Source organism: Carcharodon carcharias, chromosome 13 (genome assembly GCF_017639515.1).
Source record: "Carcharodon carcharias isolate sCarCar2 chromosome 13, sCarCar2.pri, whole genome shotgun sequence".
NCBI classification, from domain to species: Eukaryota; Metazoa; Chordata; class Chondrichthyes; order Lamniformes; family Lamnidae; genus Carcharodon; species Carcharodon carcharias.
Window position 1 is genome coordinate 47,354,423 of NC_054479.1, and position 25,928 is coordinate 47,380,350.

A 25,928-nucleotide genomic window follows, 5' to 3' on the forward strand; every position below is an offset into this window, starting at 1 on the left:
AGGAACAATTCACATTTCATTATACAAGAATCAAGTCTGCCTGGATGAGATCATTTGACTTCCATACGTTAATAACGGTAAATTGAAAAACCAGTTGGCCTGATATCATCAGAAGCATTTCCTGGCCGCTGGCTGCATTGCTCTGCAAATAGCCCATTAAAACAAGTGGATTTGGAGCTGACACATATTAGCTGGATGCTGTTGGCACTCCAAGAGTTCCTGGAACTGCATGCAGAATCTATGACCGGAATTTTACAGCCCCATCATGACGGGGACAGGGCCGTAAAATGCGGCGAGTCATTCTAAACTCCATTGCCTTCAGCAAGAACTTAAAATCCCACTGCTGTAAAATTCCGCCCTACATCTTTGATTATGGGCAGAATTTTGCCCTTGGTGGGCGGGCGGGCCCTACCGGCTCGTCGGCGGGTGGGCGGCCGATTGCCGCCACCGAAATGGGCCGCGTCGCCATTTTGCGCGGGCGGGCCAATTAAGGTTAGCGACTTCCATGTAGAACAGGAAAATAGTCATGGAGGCGGGCGTGCTCAGACTGCCGGTTCCAATGAGGAACTGGCAGTCTGTATAAAGAGTGGTCAGGCAGCCTCATTGAGGTAGTGTACCATGGCCACTCACAGAGAGAGACAGGCTGCTTTCAGAGCACAGGAGCAGGAGCAGGAGGGGGGCAGGCTGCAGGAGAGGCCAGCGGAGGGCCACTGTGCCCCTCGCTTCTCAGGTGCCTGCCTTGCTGTCCTCCTCCAAGAGGTGTCCAGCTGTCAGGATATTTTGTATCTGGAGGATGGGAGGAGGAGGGCCCCCCATGTCACCAGGCAGGCGTGGCAGGAGGTGGATGATGCAGTAAGCACCCATGACGTTGTGCGGTGCACAGGAACGCAGTGCCACAAGAGATTCAATGAGTTGCTGTGCTCTGGAAGGGTGAGTACCATGTTGGCCTTGGCCATTTGACCCAGCAGGTAGCCTTAGCCTTTGAGCCCCCACCCCTCCATGTCTTAGTGTCGTTACTGCATTGGGCATTTGGCGCACGCTGGATGGGCAAACAGATAGTGACCATGCTTACATCAGCCTTAGTGGTTGAGGAGAAGATGTGTTCTTCCAGCAGCATATGGTGTTTGTCGCATTTGAGTAGTCTGGGGGCAACCTGCAGGGGAGGCAACTAGACACATACTCAGAACTCCAACACATGTCTTATTGATGGTGATGAGATGGTGGAAGGGGAGCCGCAAGGTGTCGTGGCCAAGAGACATCTGCTGGCCTTGGCGCCGCACGTAGTTGTGCCTCCTTGACCCATGTGCTATTCAAAGTGATGGACGCCAAGTGTGTCCAAGGTGGCCGTTGGGGGAGGGGGTTGGGACCAGCCGTGCTATCTTCTGGGATCTGATCACCAGTAGTGTGGACAGGAGCTGCTGGAGGCCTCAGATGGGCCACTGTGGTTGGGGTGCGGCGGCCGCATGCAGAGTACATGAGTGATCAGCCCCAATAAATCCTCTTCTCTGTTCTTCAGGCAAAAACTGAGACCAATATCTGGAGGCGTCAGCGGACTGGTGGTGGGCATGCCCTGCTCCAGCACCTCACCGCTATCAAGGAGCAGGCCATGGAGCTGGGGAGGAGGCAGGCGGCCAGGGTGGCAGGTGGCAGCGAGGCTGGGGTCCAGCGGCCAGGTATTTGAGGTCCACAGTCCCATTCACTCTGTCTGCCACCAGCCAAACCACTGATACTTGCTACAATCGTTAATGCTGCAACACTGCTCATTCACAGGCTGAAACAGTCAGACGTGTGGGTCATACTCAAAGGTCCCTCGGCCTCTTGAGGATGTGCATCTCCAGCACCTTCCAAAGTCGCCTTATCCCATTTGTGACCACTATCCCCATGGCCTCACATGCCATGGCATCGCTGCTGTACAGCCAAAGACGTTTTGCATCTTAGGAGGGTTTGTACCTTCACTACCCTATCGGCCAGTGCGTCCCACATTACTCTGTCCAAAAGGTCCTCAGCACCTCACCTGTCAACCTCATGGCACTCAACTTAAATCAATGCCACCACGTTACTCATGACTGCACTAAGGGGAAATAAATGCCCTCCTGTTCTATGCACCTCATAACGGTATGAAGGTCAATCATTTGAATTATCAATCTCCTGTGCTCCACGACAAATGTCGCAATTGTTTGCAATGTTTCCTCATAACTCCAACTATCCAGGCCAGCATGTATCCAGGTCAGGTACCTCTGCACTCTCCCTACTCCAATGGCACATAACATTCCATGTGGCATTCCTGAGGCCATCTGACCAGCCTGTCTGTATGCACGTCTAATGTTTGGGCCTCCTCTTGACTCTTTTCCATTCCACCAATTTTCGTCTCCTTAGGGTCTTGAAGAGTGAGTGACTTATGAGGCTGGGGGAGAAAGGGATGGAAGGTTTAACTGTATGCTAACTGATGCACTATCCTTGTTAATTTCAGCATCACCGCATGGCCACGGCCAACAAGACCAGTGCCCCCCCTCCACACCTGAGGGCCAAGACGTGCAACTTGCGGCACATCATTTCAGCCAGCCAGGCACCAGCACAGCGACAAACACTTCGGTAGGGAATGTAACATCGGCTAGTGTCCCGGGTCACTGTGGAGAGGGCACTTCACAATCACTGGAGGAGATAGCAGGGACAGCCGGAGGGCTGCAGGGGACCAGGAGCATGCTGAGTCCGGCACTCTGGAGTTGTCACCAATGCAGCAGCTGCAGGACAAGTGGCAGGAATCGTGTTTGCATCTGGCAGGGTTACTTGAGGGTATGCTTCAGTTGGTCTCTGCGATAAAGGAGTCCAGGGAGAGTGCAAGTAAAGGCATGAACATCAGGACAGAGCTTCATGCTTCCTCCACTGAGAGATTGGTGACTCTCATGGAGAGGGGGTTCGATCGAATGGAGAATCTTCTGATTGGGTTACGCTCTGACCTGCAAGCTGTCACAGTGGTAATGCCACGGGTGGTCATTCCCAATGTGGGAGATTGGCACTAAGTGTCGGCGCTCAGTGCCCATGCATCTGCGGTGAGCAGGGAGGTCCAATGTTATCTCACGTTGGTGCAGCAGCTGTCTGTCGTTGCTGCGAGCTCCTCTCAGGGCGCTATGGATGAGGGCAGCAGCTCCTCCGCCCCTCTGCCAGTCAACGTTGTTTCCATTGAGGCTGCGACAACTGGAGAGGTGCCAGTTCTGGAACTGGCAGCTCCCTCCCAGGCGGGGACAGCACAGGCTCCACGGGCCAGAGGACGGCCGCCAAGGTCATCAACACCAACAGGACAGCAGAGTCAGCAGGCTGTTTCACAAGCCACTCCGAGCGATGGGGCAGCACCTAGACATAGCCCCCACAAACGAAAGCATAAGGCACGTTAGGCACTCCACGGATATGTCACTGGTGATTTTGTGTTGGCCCTAGATTAGGGAACAAATACTTATGTTTGTCATAGAGACATTTCTGTTTTATGTTGGACAGAATAAAGTCCAGTTTTCTGACCATGGCTGAGGGTGTTTCCTTTGTGCTGCATTTGTATTTTTCACAGACATCTCATGAGTGTTTGAGTGGATATTGATGTTTCTGCACTAAGCCCTTAGTTGCAGCTGATGAGGTGGAAGATGTAGCACCTATGTGCCACATGTGGAAGTGTCAGGCAATGTTGGTCCTGCTGATCAATGTGTGTGGAGCTAGCTGAAAGTTCATTGGATTAAATTGTCCTGGGTGTCCCTGACTCCTTGGTGTAATAGCGGGTCAGCGTGCTGCCCCTCATCATTGCCCTGTGCTTCCTCATCCTCTGAGGCGCTGCTGGATTCATCACGTGCAGCCTCATCCACTGCATCAAGTTCTTCATCGTCAACTACAGCCCCCCTTTCCAGCGCAAGATTGTGCAGAGTGCAGCATGGCCACCGCTATCACAGAGACACGATCTGGGGGGTACTGGAGTGCACCCCCGAGCGGTCCAGGCAATGGAAGCGCATCTAGAGAAGACTGATGGCTCTCTCCACCACAGCCCTTGTGGTGCCCTGGCTCCTGTCGTAGCGCTCCTCAGCTTTTGTTCTTGGACGGCAGAGAGGTGTCATGAGCCACCTTCGCAGGCGATAACCCTCATCAACCAATGGCCAACCATCCAGCCAAGCCAGAGCACTGAAGAGCCCCGGCACCTGGGAGTGTCTGAGGATGTAGGCATTATGGGAGCTGCCTGGGTACCTTGCACAGACTTGTGGAATCAGCATCCTGTGGTCACACACTATCTGCACATTCATGGAGTGGATGCCCTTCCTGTTGACAAAGGCACTAAGCTCACCTGCTGGCGCCTTGATGGCCACATGTGTGCAGTCTATTGCACCCTGGACGCGGGGGAAGCCAGAAATCACTGTGAAGCCTCTGGCTTGCTCTGTCTGACTTGCCTGGTTGCAGCGGAAGTGGATGAAGGTGGATACCCGTCTGAACAGAGCATCTGTAACCTGCTTGACACAAGTGTGGACAGCTGATTGGGAGACACCGCAAAGATCACCCACTGAGCCCTGGAAGGAGCCAGAGGCATAGAAGTGGAGGGCAGCTGTGACCTTCAGAGCCACTGGCATGGGGTGTTAGCGGAGATCTCAGGGCCAATCATCTGACAGATATGGTTGACTGTCTCCCTTGAGAGACGGAGCCTCCTTCAGCACTGCACCTCAGTCATATTGGGGCAGCTGCTTTGCTGCCTGTATAGCCTGGCAGCAGGATAGTGGCATCTTCTGCGGCCCCTTCCACATTGGACAATCTCTTGGCCCTGCAACGCTTGTGCCTGCACCTGGCCTCCCAAAGATGGCTCCTCTGGAGGCTGTTTGTCCACTCCTGGCCTCCTCCTTATTCTATCCCTCCCTTCCTCCTCAGAGGAGCTGCCTCCAGGGGAGATGTCAGAACCCATACCCCCAGGCTAAGTGAAGGCCTCCGGAAAGCTGCAGGCCCGATAAAGATCACTGTCTGCAGACTGGTTTCAAAGTGCACAAGAAGCTGTTGGAAATCAATGTGAACGGCTAACAATCACACAGGCAAGTTTAAAACACTTTCTGCATTAAATACTTCATGAAAAACATGAACAACCCCTCTGAGTCCACATATCCCGCCAGTGCATGAGTTTTGATAAAAAAAACCTCCCACCCACCTGCCCTTTGGGCCCGTGCGCTGACCTGAAGTTCGCATGGGCCCCTGAAAATCGTAGTTGATTGGCAAGTTGAGGGCCTTAACAAGGCCTTTAATTAACGGCGGGCGTGCACCCCACTGCTGTGCATGCCCGCCGACCAAAATATCGCGATGCCGCTCGCTGATGTCAGGACACTCGCGAGACATCAGCACGCAACATTTTAAGCGCTGACGTGCAAGCTCTGCCACCTGCATGCCAGCCAGAAAATTCTGCCCTTTATGTATGGTTGGGAGCTTCATGTTTTTAATTTCCTTTAATCCTGGCTGTATTCTAAAGGGTGTCAGGAGCATGATCCATATTCAACAGTTCTTAATCAAAGGACTGGAGCCATGTTCCATAGGGACCTTTTACTAAGTCATTTTTTCAGGAATATTATCTCAGGTCCTTATTAAGAATAGTATTAGCAAAAAGAGTTCATTTTGTCTATCATCTTTTGTATTCAGTCACCAGATGTCTTCAGTAATCTACTACGTTCTGTCCTCGTGTCATTTCTTAAGCTTGTCCATGATTACTAATACACTCATGTTGTATTTTATAGCCAAACATTGGTCTAATCCTATTTTCTGAAGTGTTGAAGATCATGAGTCAGCTCATGGCTTTCCAGTAAACTCAATATAGTGACAAATGTTTTGATTCAATTCCTGGCTTTGCAATGTTAGTGGATATTCGAGTGTTTAAAGGCACATTCAAGTTTGTAGGAAGTGAGGTCTCTCTTATAATATAAAAGCAAAATACTGAGGATGCTGGAAATCTGAAACAAAAACAAATTCTGTTTTTGTCTCTCTTATACTAGTTGTCAATAGTGCTGAATGTCAGAGAAGTATCCAAGTAAGAGCTGAAATATACAGAGTACTTGGGCCATTCTAAATAACATCCCTACCATATTGTGAGATTTGTCAGCAAGGAATGAAATTGTTGATTGGTTGACTGGTATCCCTTCAGTTATTAGAGATAAACTACAGCAGGCTGCCTAAGATTGAGCAGTTTACTGCAGCGTATATTGTTAGAAGCAATTTTTTTTTCCAATTTTCTCTCAGAAGCCACAGATTCCCGCTAGAATATGGCTTCACATTACTGTTCACCCTCCTGTACCAATCCCTCATGACCATCCTTCCTTCACTGTGAGCTTGGCCATTCAATGTACCTAGTACATTTGATAGTGAGGAGAACAGTCCAGCACAAATATTCACCCAACGCACACAGTTAGCATCTATCTTTCCATCAGAGGTGTCTGGAGGGCATTCAGGAGCAGGAATCCCAGTGAGTCTTCTGCTAAGACTGGGAATGCTGACACTGATTGCAATACTCCCACTCGCCGAGTTGACACTGGCTAGCTCAGCACAAGCCAAGTACTCAAGCTAGGGCCTTCCTTGTCTCCGGGACTCTTTACCACATCAGTACATTATCAGCATTTACCCACCATGTCACCGGTAGAGGTTAAATATTCAATCCAGTAATGGGTTGAGTCCATTTGCCTTTTTAATCAACACCAAGGGCAGAATTTTATTTCCCCCCCTGCTGGCAGACTTGTAAGCCGGAGGTGAGCACAAAATTTCTCGGATGGCCTTCCTGCCAGATTCCTGTCCACGCCAACCTCTCTGCAATTTTATGCTTGGAAAAGCGAGGCCCTTGAGTGACTAATTATTGACCTCAATTTTCAGGCTGGTAGAAGGAAGTCCAGGGGAGGGGAAAGCCCAAGAATTAAACAGATTTAGGCCTCCGGCCTGGGGGAGGTGGTTGGGGGGGAGGGGGGCACTTACAACAGCAACTTCCTCTTAACATCGCGTGCCCCCCACCCCCAGAAGGTCCAGTCCCTGCAGGTCCTCCCTTCCTAACAGCCTCTCCACAAACATTCCTGGTCCCAACACCTGGGCCTTCCCTTCCCCACTGCCCTGAGACCCCCAAAACTTACCTGGTCCTGGACTCCGGGGACTTAGACTCCAACGACCCCATGCGGTCCCCAGTCCTGTCCACTGCAGCTTCTGGTGCTGCAGGAACTAGAGAGCTGCTGGCCAGTCAGATTGGCCAGCAGCTCTCTGAGGTTGGACTTCCTCCCGACTGAAGGACGTAGGTCCTGTCTCCAGGCTGCAGGGCTGCCAGTAAAGGCAGGGATTGCTGCTGACTCCTGGGATGGTCGGAAGGGAAATTCGGCCAACCTAAAAATCTTGGCCCATGAATATGCTTGAAAAGATTGATATGTTAACAACTCTACTGAGCTTTTTGGGAGCTTACATCCAGTACGTGGTATTGCAATACAGGGAATGTATCCAAGTTCCTGGGGCTATATAGATACCTACTAGTATAGTCAGAATTAAAATGAGGAGCTAGACTAATTAAGCATTTAGAAACTGGGCCCAGTGTAAGGCAGTGGGTAACTCATTAATAGATACATCACTTGGAACCCTACACTGCAAAGAAGGATTCACTAATAATCACTTTCATACTGTTGGTTAATATAGGTGGTTAGACACAAGGAGAATTGTTGTAGCCTAGTCATCAGTTTGTTGGGACTGGTTGCATGCTTGTTGTGGGATGGCCGAGTTGGTACAATAGACAGAGTTGATCAGCAGACACTTCTTATGTGGAACACATTCTGTTTATTTACCAAGGTCATCAGCAGCTACACTTGTGTGCTTTCACATCAAACCCGATCTCCATACTACTGACCACTAACTACAGACTACTGACTACAGAGGTAGCCCGCGCTACTCCTCTATTGGTTACATAAGACCATGTGATCTTCCTTTATAACATCCTTCTTAAAGGTATACTATGCATTACATAAAACCATTATTACCATATCCCTCCCCCTTTACTCGGAAACACATTTTACAATTACAAGTGCAATTTTCTCAAAATAGGAAATGATTTACACTGATAAGTAATTTACAAATTCAGTCTTACTGGGGGTTTCCTTATGCTTGTAGAATGTCTCAGCTCTACAGCTTCCGATGTTTTGTCAGGAACCCCCTTTTCTGAAGCTGTCTGAACATCAGGTTCTTCGGAGGGCACCTGCAAAACTGTTTCCTCAACTCTAACAGGTACAACAGACACATTTGTACTAGGTTGAGTTTTCTGAACAGGAAACATTGACCTGGTCGTGAACACTGCTGGAATCATTTCTTGGTGATTTGTTTCTCTGTTCCTTGGATGAGCTGCATGTCTCCATATGACTTGGCCTTCCACCTTCACGTGGTAAGATAGAGGTCCAGTCACTGCACTTATTTCACCCGGGAACCACTTTGGTCCTTCTCCAAAATTCTTCACATATACCATCTCTCCTATGGTAAACTTCCTGTCATGACTATGCCAGTTGTGAGTAGTTTTCTGACTTCCCTGGCCTCTTCCCACCTTTCCCTCTAAATTCATCCTGAGGCGTTTGATCAACAATTCCACAGGTGTGACACCTGTCATTGTGTGAGGGATGATCCTATAATGAAAAAGAAACTGTGGTAGCTTGGCTGCTATGGAATCTCCAGCTAACTTTTTCAAGCTTGACTTGAACGTTATAATTGCTCTTTCAGCCAGTCCATTTGAGGAAGGGTGTCCCAGTGAAGTTTTTACATGAGTAATACTGTTGAGACTGATAAACCATTGAAACTCAGCACTCGTAAATGCTGTGCTATTATCAGATATGACTACTTCTGGTAGATTAATGGCAAAACTTTGACATAGCTTCTCAATTGTAGCAGAAGATGCTGGTGACTTCACCTCATATACGTCCATCCATTTTGAGTGGGCATCAACAATGAGCAGAAACATTGTTCCCATGAAAGGTCCCACATAGTCAATGTATAACCACACCCATGGCCTTCCTGGCCACTCCCAAAGGTAACAGAGCTGTTGAAGGCAACTTTTGCAATTGCTGACACTGCACACAATTCTTCACTAAGCTCTCTATTTCTCCATCCATCCAAGGCCACCATTAATAGCTGCATGCTATGGCCTTCATTCGGGAAAATCCTGGGTGTGCACTATGTAATTCAATCAACAATGACTTTCTTCCTTTTGGAGAAACCATCACTCGTGCTCCCCACAATAAGATACCATCCTGGCCAGTTATTTCATATCTTCTGTTAAAGTATGGTTTCATTTCATCAGATACAGGCTCTTGTGGCTAACCATGAAGAACTTGTTCTCATACTTTGGATAAGACTGTCCAGTCTCTGATCTGTCTAGCATATATGCATGATGATTCTAAGAAATTTAACAATATAACAAGATCTTGTGGAACTGGGACATCTTCATCATTTTCTTGTATAGGCAAACGACGCAGTGCATCAGCATTTGCAATTTGATTTCCAGGCCTATGGATGAAAGTATACTTGTATGCTGCCAGGATCAACACCCATCACTTTATTGTCACTGAGGCTATGGGTGGTATAGCCTTGTCCTTGCTGAACAATCCTAGCAATGGCTTGTGGTCAGAAAGGATAGTAAAATGATGGCCGTGTGCATACTGGTGAAATTTCTTGACACTAAAGATGATTGACAGTCCGTCTTTTTCTATCTGTGAGTATCCCTTTTCCGCTGTGGTGAGCATTCTTCATACATATCCAATAGGCCTTTCCGTGCCTTCGTCCAGTCGATAGGAGAGCACTGCTCCCACTCCATAGGGAGATGCGTCACATGTCAATACCACTTCTTTCCTTTGCTTTTAAAGTACTAATACATTGGGCGAGTGCAGTAGTTGTTTCATTTTTATAAAAGCTCCTTTCCGTGGTGCCTGCCAAGACCAACGTTTGTTCTTCTTGAGTAGATAATGCAAGAGTATCAGTTCTGTAGACAAATTGGGTAAGAACCACCCATTATAGTTGATCATTCCTAAGAACGATTTGAGCTCAGAGGTGTTCTTTGGCGCAGGTGCCTCTGTTATGGCTCTCACTTTCTCCTTAACCTGTGGAGGCCCTGTGAGTCTACCCAGTGGCCAAGATAGATTACCTCCCTCACTTGGAATGTGCACTTTTCTTTTTTTTAAGCGCACTCCAGCCTGCAAGAAACATTTTAAGGCTTCTTCTAAGTTCGCTAAATGCTCCTTTTCAGCAGTTCTGTTAGCAGAACATCATCTAAATAAACTAAAATGTGGGGCAGTCCCTGCAGTAAACTTTCCATTGTTCTCTGGAATGTGGCACAAGCTGAGGAGATGCTGAAAGGCACACAGGTATATTGGTACAACCATTTGTGTGTATTCATTGTGACAAATTCCCGGGAGGCCTTCTCTAGCTCTAATTGTTGATGAGCATGACTCATTTCAAGCTTCGTGTAGGCAGTTCCACCTGCCAGCTTGGCATATTGGTCTTTGATTTTTGGTATGAGGTGACTGTCAAGTTTAGCCACTTTATCAACTGGCAATTTGTAGTCTCGACAAATTCAAACGCTTTGGTCGGGTTTAAGGACAAGGACCATTGGTGTTGCCCATTCTGAGATCTGTCCAGTTCAGTGTCGATCTTTTCCTGCAGTGCATAAGCTACTGGTCTTACCTTCATGATTCGGATGGGTTGCCTCTGGATCCATGTGACCTTCCCGAGTTCATCCTTGAAGACTGAGGCGTATTTTTGTAGTAGCTCTGGTATCCCGCTTGCTCTCAGATGGAAAATTTCAGTCCATTATAACTTAATTTCCTTTAGCCAGTTTCATCCAAGGAGGCTTGGCCCCTCACCTGCCATCACCATCAAGGGTAATTTTACTGATTGGCTTCCATGATGGACAGTAACTCTGCTTATGACTTTGACTTGGATGCCTTTACCAGCGTAAGTTTTTAATTTGGCATTAGTTTCTACCAAATTTAATTTATGTTCATCATAGTTCAGATATTTCAAGGTATGTTCGCCAATTGCTGTACTGGAATCTCCGGTGTCTACTTCCATTCTAATAGGTCTATCATTTACCTTTGCCGTTACATGTATTGGTTCTGTCTCTCCAACCTTCAAATTAAATAATGAATAAATATCTGAATTTGTTACTTCAGGTTCTTCCACATTGTAGATCTCACAGGGTTTTTCTTTTGTTTGAAAGGCAGCCTGATTCTTTCCTCGCACTGTCTCACTATATGTCCATTTCAATGACAATAAAAATATTCATTTTTTAAACTGCCAATCATTGTAAGGTTGCTTGTTTCTACCTCTGTTACAGTTACTTCTTGTTTTTGCTGCTAAGCCATTTCTTTTTATTTTTCTGCTAGCGGTAGCTGTTTCCTGCCTCTCGGCAGAGTCTTGCATTTTTGCGCCCTTTTTGGCTGGGGCTTCCCGCCCAATGTAGGGAATGGCACCATTTTACGCTCCCTGCATGGCTTTTGAATCCCTTACTGCACTTTACATGGCCAGTGCTACCTCTCGCACCTTCTTAAAATCCAAATTTATCTCAGACAATAATCTCTTCTGAATCATGTCTACATTCACACCGCACACTAAACGATCTCTGGGCATGTAAGTTAAAGCTGTACCAAACTTGCAATGTTCTGTTAACTGTTTCAAACTTGCAACATAACAAGCAACTGTCTCCCCCAGAGTTCTATTTCTTGAGTTAAATGTGAACTGTTGCATCATTACCAAAGGCTTTGGCCAGTAATGACCCTTCACGAGGTCCACCAATTCATCAAAACTTTCCAAATCTGCTGCACTGGTGGCGTCAAAGTTCAAATCTAGCTTTATTCCCACACATAGATAAGAGGATCACTCGCCTCTTCTCTTCCCCTGTCATTCACTTGGAAACAGAATGCAAGGTGTTCAATATAATGAGACCAATCGTCTGTCGCTGGATTGAAAGATCATTTCTTCTGAACTGCGGCATTCTGTGAGGCCATTGCTTCAACGATTATGATGGATATTCTACTTACAAGTACCTTGCGAGGTACAGCCTGATTTCATTTCTGCTGATTTATTCCGTTAACTTGTTTTATTCTTGAAGCCAGTTTATTGTATCTTCACTTTACCCTCACTTTTTCTTGCTTTATCCTCGTCTTTTCCTTGCTTTCTTCTCGTCGCCAGTTTGTAGATCCTAATCACCAGTTTGTTGGGACTTATGGATCCTGGTCATATGCTTGGTGAGGAATAGCCAAGTTGGTACAATAGACAGAGTTTATTGGCAGACACTTCTTAGGTAGAACACCTTCTGTTTATTTACAAAGGTACTCAGCAGCTACACTTGTGTAGCCTATCTCCATACTATTGATTACTAATTACAGACTACTGACTACAGAGGCAGCCCACACCACTCTATTGGTTGCATAAGATCGTGTGATCTTCCTATGTAACATCATTCTTAAAGGTATACTACACATTACATAAAACCATAATTACCACAAGTATTTTCCTTGCTATCATTTGCCATGAGCAGCTTCTACAGTTTGCTGTCACCTCTTAAATATTTAATTCATTATCTTATCCACATGAAAACTAATGTAAACCAAATGTTATGTACTATATTTGGATGTGCACATTATGCACTCCTTGGGTATAGCATCAGAAAGGGATTATATTTCAAGCAATAGCAGCTGTGTCGTAGCTCAGTGACATTTGACCCTCTGCTGTGATATATTAAACACCCCACCCCCAACAGTTTTGAATGACATGACATGAGGAGTAAGAGCCACAGATGGTTTCATTCTGAGAATAGAGGTTCCAATTTTGTAATTACGAAGTATGAAGACTAAGTGTGATGCATGGGGCTGTGCACTCTAAATAATGAAAAATGCAGGCATCATGTGCTAAGGGATCATGTAGATTGTGATATGCTTAGCTTTTTTAAACCCATTGATATGAGTTCCATTACAGGTCAGCTGGCCAGTTTGTTCATTGCTGGAGTAAACCTCTATTTAGATTGATGTACTTTTGTGAATCCATTACTTTCCATTTCTGTGGGCACCCTGCCAATGAACAACTCATGAATCAGATACAAGGACACTCTTGCTAAGAAGAATAGAGTGACGATTATTTTTAATCAGTCACACAGCTAAAGAAAGTGATCTGCAAGCATAACATGGAAAACATTTTAATTTCAGAAGAGAATCTAGTTAATGAGTGTCCTGCTTTGAATTCAGCCTCAGTAATACAGAAATTGTTGGTCTGTTATCTTTGAATTTATAAAATTACCATTTGCATCTTTGAAACCAAAAATTTCATGCATCAAAGGTATGTTAAATTATAATTTGCCACAGCCAGAATCTTGGAATTTGCATTTTACATAATTATGACACCTTAATTGAGAAAAATTCCGAGAAAAGTTGCTTTCACCCATGACAACTTACTCTATTTCACCATTTTGCCCTTTTGAACAGTATTATTATTAAATTCTCCCCAAGCCATTAATGTGCCAGATTTTGTGAATATCTTGACTTTCAACTGGAATTGCAGTGTCTGACACCTTAATCTATCAGATCTGGCTGGCAGGCAAGTGGAGTTTTGTTTGTTCAATTCTATTCAAAGAGATTAGATTACAATCTATTGTATTGCAAATGTGTGCCATGGAAATGCTGCACTCTGAGCTCCGATGCTGTCTGAGTGGGGGAGAGGTGTTCTGGAAACCGATCAATGCTTTCACATTTCACTGGAGCCTCCGACATTTCTTTCCAATTACTTGGTATCATGACCTTTTAAAATTTCCAACTATATGCTCACAGGTTGCATTTCAAGAACAAAGTGAACTCGCTCTTACACAGTGAGATCAGTGATGTTTCCCGAAATGAATTATTCCAGAGCAGCCCACTCCAACAGCGTGCTCCAATCAGGTATTTTATATGTTGTTGAGAAAACTCCACAAGGCCAAGGTAGATAGTGCAGAATGACAAGTAGTGAATACCGAGTTTTGGCTAGTACTCGGGCCAATCTGGAAATCCGAAATCTGGAAACATCAGTTGGCTGGAATTTTTTTGAGCAGGCCCACACAAGCCACAGACTTGCCACTTGTGCATTGCAAAACGATGAATAAGTACCTTTACAGTTAATCTAATGGTCCTGTTTTCTCTAAAGATAAGAGTAACACTCTTCAGCTGTTTCAGTGGGAAGACTGGAGAGAGAGAGAGAGAGGGAAGATGAAAATTTTTTTTTTGTGGTGGAGGTGGGTGGGAAAAGGAAAATCTATATATCTATTTTTTTTACATCTTTTATGCTCTCCCCACCCCCACTAGAGCTATACCTTGAGTGCCCTACCATCCATTCTTAATTAGCACATTCGTTTAGATAATATCACCAACTTTAACTTTAACACCTATGTGTTCTTTTGTACTATTGTTGTTGACATCTTTTGATCTGCTTCTATCACTGCTTGTTTGTCCCTACAACCACACCCCCACTCCACCTCTCTATCTCTCTCTCTCTCCGCCCCCCACACACACACCTTAAACCAGCTTATATTTCAACTCTTTCTTGAACTCGAACTCAAGTTCTGTCGAAGGGTCATGAGGACTCGAAACGTCAACTCTTTTCTTCTCCGCCGATGCTGCTAGACCTGCTGAGTTTTTCCAGGTAATTCTGTTTTTGTTTTAAGATGGACGCAGCTGCTGCTTGCAGCTACTCCTACCAGGAGACCTGCTATCATGGTATGTCATACTTGTCTGTCTTGAGCCATCCTCACACATCTGCTGTAGTTCATCTGCAACCACTCTGTAATGTCCGTCATCCAACTCCGCCTAGGTCGACCCCTCTTTCTGCTACCCTCCATTTTTCTCTCTAGAAGAGGTCTCTAACTTTTCAGCTCTGATCAAATGGCTGAAATGCTGGCATTTTCTTTTCTGTGATTTTTAGAGTTTTTTTCTCTCCTGCAATTTTAAGCACCTCTTTGTTTCTCTTGTGGTCTGTATGTGGAATTTTAAGCTTACATTTTAGCGTCTGCATTTCAAAGGCCTCTATTTTCTTCCATAGATCTTTATTTGAGATATATAGGAAGTGGAATGTAACATTTTATGAGTTTCTTCCTTGTTTCAAGCTTGAGTTTTCCTGTTGTTAACACATCCTTCATAGTCAAAAAATTACTTCTGGCTATCTCTGTCCTTCTCCTGACTTAAACATTGCAACCTCCATCTCCTGTTATAATTTGCCCTAAGTAAACAAACTTATCTACTTGTTCCAGTGTGACGCCATCCACTTCAATCCTCATCCTCATTTCTCCTAATGTATTCCTTCCATTGTTTTCATCTTCATGGTGTTCCTGTTCAATCCATATTCTAAACTTCTGGATTTTACTTGATCTACGATTCTGATTCTGCAAGCAGCATTGCATTGTCAGCATGCCTCCAAGTTTTTGCCTCCAATTTTTATCCCTGAAAGTACATCTGATGCTCTGATGGTTTATGGAGGAAGAAAAGGCAGTTAATTGGGTAGCAATTAAAGTTAAAAATCAAAGCCTTTCACTCTGGTAGTATATTGTCAATCTTTCTGGGAAAGGAAATTGTTCTCAGCGCTTTATATTGAATGTTTACTAAATAATCATGACCCCTATTTCCCTCAGCCTAGGCCTATTGCTGTGCTAAGTCTGGGTCACCTGGAGTCACCAGTTCTTTTGCTGTCATCAGTATCATTTTACAACAGTACAAAACTTTGAAAACATGTATTTAGATAAATAAAACAATTTTTTATTGGCACTTTATAATGTTTTATCACAGTTTTATGCCTCGGGTACATAATTTACATCTGATTCACACAAGGCATTCTAACACTATTCTAAAATCCATAAAATTTTAAAATCTAGAAATGCTTTGGTCCCAAGTATTCTGGACTAGAAACGTTACAGTGTAGGAGTTTCTCCTGCACCACTTCCTGCTGAGCTATTGGGAAAGAAGCCATCGCAGCATAAATTGTTCAAACTCCTGTTCGAGATAGATTCATCACTTTTACTATCTCAACCTGATAGAATTCAAGAGTTAAAAGATAGCCACTAACACATCAAATAGAGAATTTAGGGAAGTGTTATGGTTATCTTTACACAGATACTGGTGAGAAGCTGGAACTTGTTGCCATAGCATTGAAGCACATAGCATTGACAAATTTAGTGGAAGCCTGATGCACACATGAGAGAAAAGGAAATAGAAAAATAAAGGACAGAGTTTAATGGTCACAGCGGTAGGTCTATCCGCTGGCTGGAGAGCCAGTGGCAACCCTGCTGTGGTCATTCCATGTCCCTGACCTGATTTAATGTCAATCAAGCACTGACCTGGCTACCATCAGGGATTTGGCATCTTCAAGAAGAATTTTCTGCCATTGAAAGCTGCAGGCCAATCAGAGGCTGGTAGCCCTCCAGTGCTGGCAGTGCCACTAGGAGTGGTGGCAACGCTGGTACTGCAATGGGCCCTGACTGAAGATCGTTCCTGGAGCCCTGGAGGAAAATTAGGTGTGGTGGGACGACCAGTCCCAGCCAGTGAAGCCCCCACGAGATGAGGGACGGGGGTCATTTTAAAGGCCGGAGGGATCTTCCTGTGTGGCTACCCTTGACACTGGTGAGCCTCTCCATTGGGCACGGGCTATCCACTTAAGGGCCTCAATTGGCCTCTGGATGAGAAGGCCGTCTTCAATTTTTCCCGCCCTGACTTATTGGGAAGGCGATGGAATCTTCACTCCTCACCTTCCTGCCCGTCCCCCACACCTCCACCTCCCTGCCTGCCTCTGGGGAAACATTAAATTCAGCCCAAGAATTTAGATTTCATAAAACCCAGCTCTAGCTCGCTACCACCACCCCTACAATGACTACTTGAATTTTGTCAGGCTAGCCATCAGCCACCAATTCTAGTTGAGCTGAAGTTTTCCCCAGTTGAATATTTGCGAAACTGAATCCATTTTATTTTCATACAACCAAAGGCAGCAGCATCTAAGTGCTAGGGGTAAGGCATGGCTGCATCCCCTTATCCTAATGGAGGAGATCGTGCTTGCCATAATTGGTGTAGCCATGACGAAGCCCACGGCCAGGAATGGAGCTGAAAGGATTGAAGATGACGCTATGCTCATTTTTAAATCCTCCTTTTCATATCCCACTTCCTCCCTTATCCCACCACATCTTCTGACTTACAAGCTACAGATGGTGTATGCATGTAACTCTTGCCTTCCCTGCCCTGTTTCTTCACTGCAATCCCATCCTTGTTCCTTCATCCTTGCAGTTATCTGAGGACTGGCACCCGGGCAGGTAGTGGCACAGGAGCAGGAAGGGTAGTCAGAAGAGGAAAAACAAAAACAAAAATACCTGGGAAAACTCAGCAGGTCTGGCAGCATCTGCGGAGAGGAGCACAGTTGCTACCAAACCTGCTGAGTTTTTCCAGGTATTTTTGTTTTTGTTTTGGATTTCCAGCATCCGCAGTTTTTTGCTTTTATCTTAGTCAGAAGAGGAGACTGATGATAACGAAACAGTCACTCAGTCTCACATTCATAGCCACCAGCTCAGATACCGACACAGCGCCTGCTTTGAGAGGCGGGATCTGCATGCAATAAGTCATTAAGAATGAGTGGGCTGCAGCGAGGGGATAGGGTAATGCAGATGCCAGCTTCCTGAAGGGTAACATTGTATGTGGGGTTCCGCTGCAGATGAGGATTTTGATGAGGCAGCATAATGAAATGCTTGGTGCATTATGGCAGGACTGCCATAAAGCCTGCCATCACTGTCAAGGAACATGGATGAGTCCAGCACCAACTTGGCACTGGCTTTGTGCAGAGCTTGGAGCCCAACTCGTGTACCCAAACATCATGCAGTGCCTGAAAGCCGGTGTCTCGGCTTCCATTGCATTGCAAGCTGGATCTACTCAATGCCAGAGTGCTGCGGTGGAAGCTTAGGCTCAATTCATGGACGTTCAGCTTGCTGCCCTGCAGGCTCAGACTGCTGCCATCATGGCTGCAGAAAGAGAATTAGCTGGAGGGTTGAGGTCTAAAATGGCACCTCTGGCCTCAAATCAATGTGGCACAATCTGCCCACCCAGCGTACTTCCAGGCATGATTCTAATGCTCTCACCAAAATGGCATCTGGTCTGGGCCGTAATGTAAGTGCATGGGCCTGGCACCAACCTCAATTTACACTCAAAATGGCACTCATAGTGCTGAAAATACCATGCTAGAATGCCATAATTTGCACACACTACCTCTCCACTTCTAGTTCACTTTGTTGAAATTCTGCTTAAATCTACCTTTTTAATCAAACTTTTCTCACCTGTCCTAACCTCTTATTCTTTAAAATAGCATCAAATTATTCTTGAACTATATTCCCGCAAAGTGCCTTGGGATAATTTAGTACATGAAAGGTGCTATATAAATGGTGGATGCTTTTTCTGTAGTGGATGTAGTGGAAAGTTGTAGAGGTTCCACAATTATCCCCATCCTCAATAATGGAGGAGCCCAGTACATCAGTGCAAAAGATAAGGTTGAAGCATCTGCTGCAATCTTCAGCCAGAAGTGCTGAGTGGATGATCCATCTCAACCTCCTCCAGAGGTACCCAGCATTACAGATGTTAGTCTTTAGCCAATTCATTTCACTCCACATGATATCAAGAAATGGCTGAAGTCACAGGATACTGCAAAGGCTATGGGCCCTGACAATATTCCGGCAATAGTACTGAAGACTTGTGCTCCAGAACTTGCCGACCTCCTAGCCAAGCTATTCTAGTACAGCTAAAACACTGGCATCTACCTGGCTATGTGGAAAATTGCCCAGGTATGTCCTGTACACAAAAAGCAGGACAAATGCAACCGGGGCAGTTACAGCCCCATCAGTCTACTCTCGATCACCAGTAAAGCAATGGAAGGGGTCACCAACAGTCTAATCAAGTAGCACTTGCTTAGCAATAACCTGTTCACTGACGCCCAGTTTGGGTTCCAACAGGGCCACTCAGCTCCTGACCTCATGACAGCCTTGGTTCAAATGTGGACAAAAGAGCTGAACTCCCGAGGTGAGGTGAGAGTGACTGTCCTTGACATCAAGGCGCATTTGACCGAGTGTGGCATCAAGGAGCCCTAGCAAAACTGGAGTCAATGGGAATCAGGGGGAAAATTCTCCGCTGGTTGGAATCATACCTAGCACAAAGGAAGATGGTTGTGGTTGTTGGATGTCAATCATCTCAGCTCCAGGACATCACTGCAGGAAATCCTCAGTGTAGTGTCCTTGGCCCAACCATCTTCAGCTGCTTCATCAATGAACCTTCCTTCCATCATAAGGTCAAAAGTGGGGATGTTTGCTGATGATTGCAAAATGTTCAGCACTATTTGCGACTCCTCAGATAATGAAGCAGTCCAAGTCCAAATGCAGCAAGATCTGGACAATATCCAGGCTTGGGCTGACATGTGGCAAGTAACATTCGGGTGACACAAGTGTCAAACAATGACCATGTCCAACAAGAGAGAATCTACCCATCGTCCCTTGGCATTACCATCATTGAATCCCCCACTATCAACATCATGGGGGTTACCATTGGCCAGAAATTGAACTGGACTAGCCATATAAATACTATGGCTACCAGAGCATGTCAGAGGCTAGGAATTCTGCAATGACTAACTTACCTCCTGACTCCCCAAAACATGTCCACCACCTACAAGGCACAACTCAGGAGTGTGATGAATACTTCCCACTTGCCTGGATGAGTGCAGCTCCCACAATACTCAAGAAGCTTGACATCATACAGGACAAAGAAGCCCTCTTTATTGGCACCACATCCACAAACATTCATTCCTTTCACCATCGACGCACAATAGCAGCAATGTGTACCATCTGCAAGATGCACTGCAGGAATTGACCAAGGATCCTTAGACAGCACCTTCCAAAGCCACGGCCACTACCATCTAGGAGGACAAGGGCAGCAGACACATGGGAATACCACCACCTGGAAGTTCCCCTCCAAATCACTCACTATCCTGGAACTCCCTTCCCAACAGCAGCTCACCACCACCTTCTAAAGGGCAACTAGGGATGGGTAGCAAAGCCCACATCCAGTGAATGAATAAAAAAAAATGTACTGGAACATTTTCAGGGCAGTGGGCAGCAGAGAGAAGTTGGAAGACATAAGAACATATGAACCTAAGTATTAGGATCAGGAGTAGCTGCTTAGCCCTTTCAGCCTGCTCTGCCATTCAACATGATCATGGCTAATTTTGAACCTCACTCCACCTTCCTGCACTTCATTCCACCTTCCTGCACTATCCCCATGTTCCTTACTTCCCCTAGTACCCGTAAATCTATTGGCCAGTATCTTGAATATACTCAACAGTCAAGTTTCCACACTCTCAGTGGCAGAGCATTCCAAAGATTCAATTGAGTTCTCATCATCTCAGTCCTAAATGGCTGACCTTTATTCTGAGGCTGATACACCCTGTTCTATATTTCCCAGCCCCGTGACACATCTGCATCCATCCTATCAAGCCCATTATATTTTATATGTTTCAGTTAGACCACCTTCTAAACACCAGGGAAAGTAGAGAGCTGTGAAGAAGGGCCTACAGACTCGAAACTTCAACCCTGTTTTTCTTTCCACAGATGCTGTCAGACCCACTGCGTTTTTCCAGCATTTTCTGTTTTTCTTTCAGATTTCCAGTATCCGCAATACTTTGCTTTTACCATGGAAAATAATCTTGCTTACTCAATCTCCCCTCATAGGGGGCTCCCCTCATCCCTGGAGCTAGTCCAGTGAACCTTTGTTGCATTCCCTCTAGGTAAGGAACCACAAAGCAGTACTAAAGGTACAGCTTCACCAATGCTTTGTATAATGGTAAGACAGTTCAGTCAGCCAACTGAAGTCCAAGTGAGATCCTTTAGTTATAGAGCTCATGCAGCTTTATTCTCTAACCTTCCTCCCGTGAGGAATGATGAGCAAGCCCCGGAGGAAATTTTTTGCTTAATTCTGACAAGCAAGACAGGTCCTGTAGGAAGGAATAAAGCTCATTTGAATGATGACTGCCTCAAATATTTCTTGTTCAGTCATCTTCATTATATAGACATAAAATTGCAATGCACTCTACTTTCTCCAGTTTTCCCCTACTCAGCAGCATTGTACATTCAAGAAATAATTCCACTAAATATAAAATCTTGAATCAAATGCAGGACAGAATTCCACTGGGCTCTTTGATGCATATTGCATTGAACTTTGGTTAACCCATTGCCATATTTCACTTAGAGGCAGCAGCATACTTTACAAGTCAATGAATTTTATGAAAAATAGACATTTGTGCTTTTAGTTGGTTTTGTTCACACCTACTTGCCGAATGAATGGTTTATTGAGTCCTGGTATAAAGATTATAAAATTGGCTGTTTACTTAAAAATTATTGCTCCACACATGATTGTAATCCAGCCATTTAATATCTCACAAAACTAGTTGTTTAGTTATTGGAATTCAATTTATGTGCTTAATGTGATTTATCAAGGACCCTACATTAATCCTTCATCCCACCTGCTTCTGTCAGTGGGGAAAATGAGTAATATATTCAAGCACAGTTCTCAAAGAGTACTGAGCCATCCCTGTTTCAAGATTCTGCTACACCATCCTTCAAACAATTATCCAACAAATCTTCATTTTGAAAATATTGCTGCGATTTTGTTACTAATAAATGGCCTGTGGATTTGCCCATATCAGTTAGAACCATAGAACCATAGAAAAGTTACGGCATAGAAAGAGGCCATTCAGCCCATCATGTCTTCACTGGCCGAGGAAGAAAAAATAAGAAGCTAGTGGCCCATTCTAATCCCACCTTCCAGCTCCTGGTCCGTAGCCTTGCAGGTTACAGCACTTCAGGTACAGATCCAGGTGCCTTTTAAATGATTTGAGGGTTTCTGCCTCCACCACCAATCCAGACAGCGAATTCCAAACCTTTTGGGTGAAGATGTTTTTCCTCATGTCCCCTTCTAATCCTTCAACAATCACCTTAAATCAGTACCCCCTGTTCACTGACCTCTCCCCTAGGGGAAACAAAGCCTTCCTGTCTACTCTATCTAAGTCCCTCAGAAACTTGTACACCTCAATTAAATCACCCCACAGCTTCCTCTGTTGGAAGGAAAACAACCCTAGCCTTTCCAATCTTTCCTCATAGCTATAATTTTCAAACCCTGGTAAAATTCTTATAAATCTCCTCTGTACTCTCTCCAGAGCAATTATGTCCTTCCTGTAATGTGATGGCCAGAACTGTACATAAAATTCCAGTTGTGGCCTAACCAGCTTAAAATGGTGGTGGGCCCCATTTCGGCAGCGGAGTTCGGCTGTTCGCCCGCCACCGAGCCGGTGGGGCCCGCCCGCCCATCGAGGTAAGAATTCTGCCCAAAATTGATGAAATTTCTGATGAGCAGTCCTATTTTCAGACTTAGGAAAGCTGAAGACAGTATATATGTAAACTTAAGGGCAGGTGCTAAGCCTATATGTCTCTTCACAGTGAGAAAGGTCCCTCACCCACACTTAGACAAAGTCAAGAGTGAGATTGAACATATGTTACAACAAGGGATCATCTTTCCAGTAGCCATATCAACAAAGTGGTGTTGTGGAATGGTCATAGTACCAAAGCTTAATGGTTCAATTAGAATCTGTGTGGACTTGACTCATTTAAACAAGTCAATAGAGAACAAGATCTACCCAATGGCTTCACAAAGTTAGATGCTAACAATGGCATGTGGCAATTGCTTCTGGACTAAAAAAAATCCAGAATACTAACTACTTTTATCACCCCATTTGGCCAATATTGTTTGAACAGGCTACTATTTCGAATTGCTTCTGCACCTGAGATATTCCAAAGAACGATGTTTCAGACCTTGGAAGGCATGGAAAAAGCAATGTGTCATTATGGACAACAGTCTTGAATATGGTTCATCAAGGGAAGAACACGACCGTCGAGCAAGATCAGTCCTCAAAGTCCTATAAGAAACAGGTTTGACATTGAATGACAAATGTGAATTTGCAAAGCCTATGATAAAACTCTTAGGCCATATTGTGCAAGCTTTGGGGATTACGGCCAGCTTGTAGAAAGCCAAGGCAATTAGAGTTCCCACAGCCTAGCACCATCACAGAATTACTAAGGTTCCTTGAGATGGTCAATCAAGGGGACAATTTCCTACCAAGCTTGGTAGAGATCAATGAACCATTATGACAGCTGTTGAGGCAAGGCTGACAGTGGTACTGGAACATGAACTAGCAATAAGCTTTTGACAAGATCAAAAATTTCCTAATTTTACCAGAAATTCTAATACACTATGATCCAGTTGCCAATAATTGTAGAAGTGGATGCATTATCTACAGGCTTGAGTGCAGTGCTGCTTCAAGTTCAAAAATACAGATGAAGAAGACCAGTTTATTATGCCTCAAGATCTCTCACAGATACAGAGAAGAGACAACCACTGAGAAAGAAACATTTGCAGTCACATGGGCTTGTGAGAAGTTCTCTGATTCTTCATGGGATTAAGGTATAAAATTGAATCTGACCACAGACATTTGGTTACTCTTCTTAACCTAAAGGAAATTACAAAAATGCTGCCTAGAATTCAACATTTTAGGCTGAGGTGCATGAGATACGATTCAGTTACTGAGTACGTTAAAGGAAAGTACAAGATGAAAGCAAATGCATTATTGAGAATACAAGTGGAAGTAGTCAATCTGGAAGATTTAAATTTTATTGGGGAAGTGAAAGCATATACTTTGCTTATTACTAAACACTTACTAGCCATGGAAAAGAGGTTACCAGAAATTAAGCAAGCACAACAGCAGATGATGAGTGCATCCAAATAAAAGACTATTGCCAGAACAGATTATACTCCTAACAACCCAATACTTCACGAATACTTTGAACAAAAAAAAATCTCACAATCATCAATAATTTCTTAGTTTTTATCGACAGACTAGTCATCCCTGAAAGACTTCAACTCAACATTCTCCAAAAAATCCATCAAGGTCACTTGGGAATAGTGAAATGCAGAGCAGTCAGTCTGGTGGCCAGTCATCAGTCACTCCATTGAAGAGTTAATCTCAAATTGCCTTACTTGTGCAGTGAATAGCAAACAGCAGAACAAACAACTGACATCCTCCACTTTTCCTTCGAGGCCATGACAGCACCTGGGAATGGATTTCATCATCATCATTGATTGCTACTGCAGATGATTTGGACTGAGTAAGCTGCACAGCACCATGGTGGAGGTAGTCATTACATCACTAAGAAGAAGCTTTGCAACACATGGCATCCTGGACATTGTGGTGTTGGACAATAAACCTCAGTTAGTTAATGAGCTGTCCCATAACTTTGTGCAGGAATACAATTTCATGGATGTGACTAGTTCGCTTGGATACCCTCTGTCAAACAGAGAAGCAAAAAGAGAAGCTTGAACAATCAAGGAATTGATGAAAAAGAATGAAGATATTAACTTAGCCCTTCTTAACTACAGACCCTCACTGCTAAAAAAATGGGTTCTCACCATCAGAACTGCTGATGGGAAGACGGCTGTGAACACGACTCCCAGCTCAACAACAAACACTACATACATTACCCTCGATGATCATGAGAAAGTTAGGAAATATGTGGTGCAACAAAGAGACAGTCAAGCTCATAAATTCAACTTCAGGTACAGAGCATGAGACTTGGAAATGCTACAGCCCAGGGAGAGTGTAGATACGAGATCAACAGAAAGAAGGCATTGTGAAAGAAAGAGCTCCATAGCCAAGATCTTATAGAATCAAGAGGGCCAGGGAAATATCAGAAAGAACTAAAGAGCTTTGATCTCATTGGGAAGGAAACCAATGAAACCTTGGACATACTATTTAGATCCGGATGGAGACAGGGAACCAGAAACAAGTAGAAGCTTTACTACCACCCAGGAGGAAGACAGTCCTATCAAACGCCGAGAGCGTGCAGACTATCCTCAACCTCAAAATGAAATCAGGACCAGATCAGGGAGATTGGTCAAGGCAGCACAGAGACTAACCCTGTGAAGTCTGAGACTTTGGAGGGACATTGTAGGAGGATGTATGTAATTGGGATAAAGAATTGGGGGGAGATGTAAAGGTTTAACATCAGAAGCACCTGATGCTGATGTAACTATGATGCCACATCACAAGTCTAAGAGACTGTGATTTGGTGGGAAGCAGAAGTACAACCTTGTGTAAATGTATATAGATCTGTAAATAAATATGAATGTTTTTTATGAATAACAGTCTTGGGGAGCATTCTTAGGGTAACAGGCAAAACCTAAAGAAACTCTCATCTGGATTCCAAATGCAAGACGAAACAGAGATAGAACTATAAAAAGAATCAGCACAGAAGGCATCCATTTGGCCTATCCTGCCTATGTTCTTTGATAATGTTAGCCAACTTGTCCCACCCTCCCACTCTTTCCCTATAGCCCTGCAATTTGTTTTGCCTTTAAGCATTCATACAGCTCCCTTTTGAAGCTGATCCCAACAGTGCATTCCAGATCACAATAAATGGTGGTGTATATAAATAGCTCCTCATATCACCTCTGGCTCTTTAACCAGTCACCGTAAACCTGTGTCCTTTGATTACCAACCCTTCTGCCACTGGAAACATTTTCTCCTTATTTACTCTTCCAAAACCATTCATAATTTTGAACAGGCTGTTATGATGAGGTAAAATAAATGATGGTTAGGTGATGTCATGCTTAGAGTTAACAAAGCCTGTATAATGGGATAAAAGAAGGGACCAGAGAGATCGTCCCAGTTTTGTAGTCCTGATGGGGAATGGGTAATTGGAAGAGAAAGTGTCATTCAGTTTTGAATGTGCTTTTACAGTGTTCACACAGTACTGCAATTCCCAGCAAAGTTAATGCAATAGTTCTTAATTTTCAAGT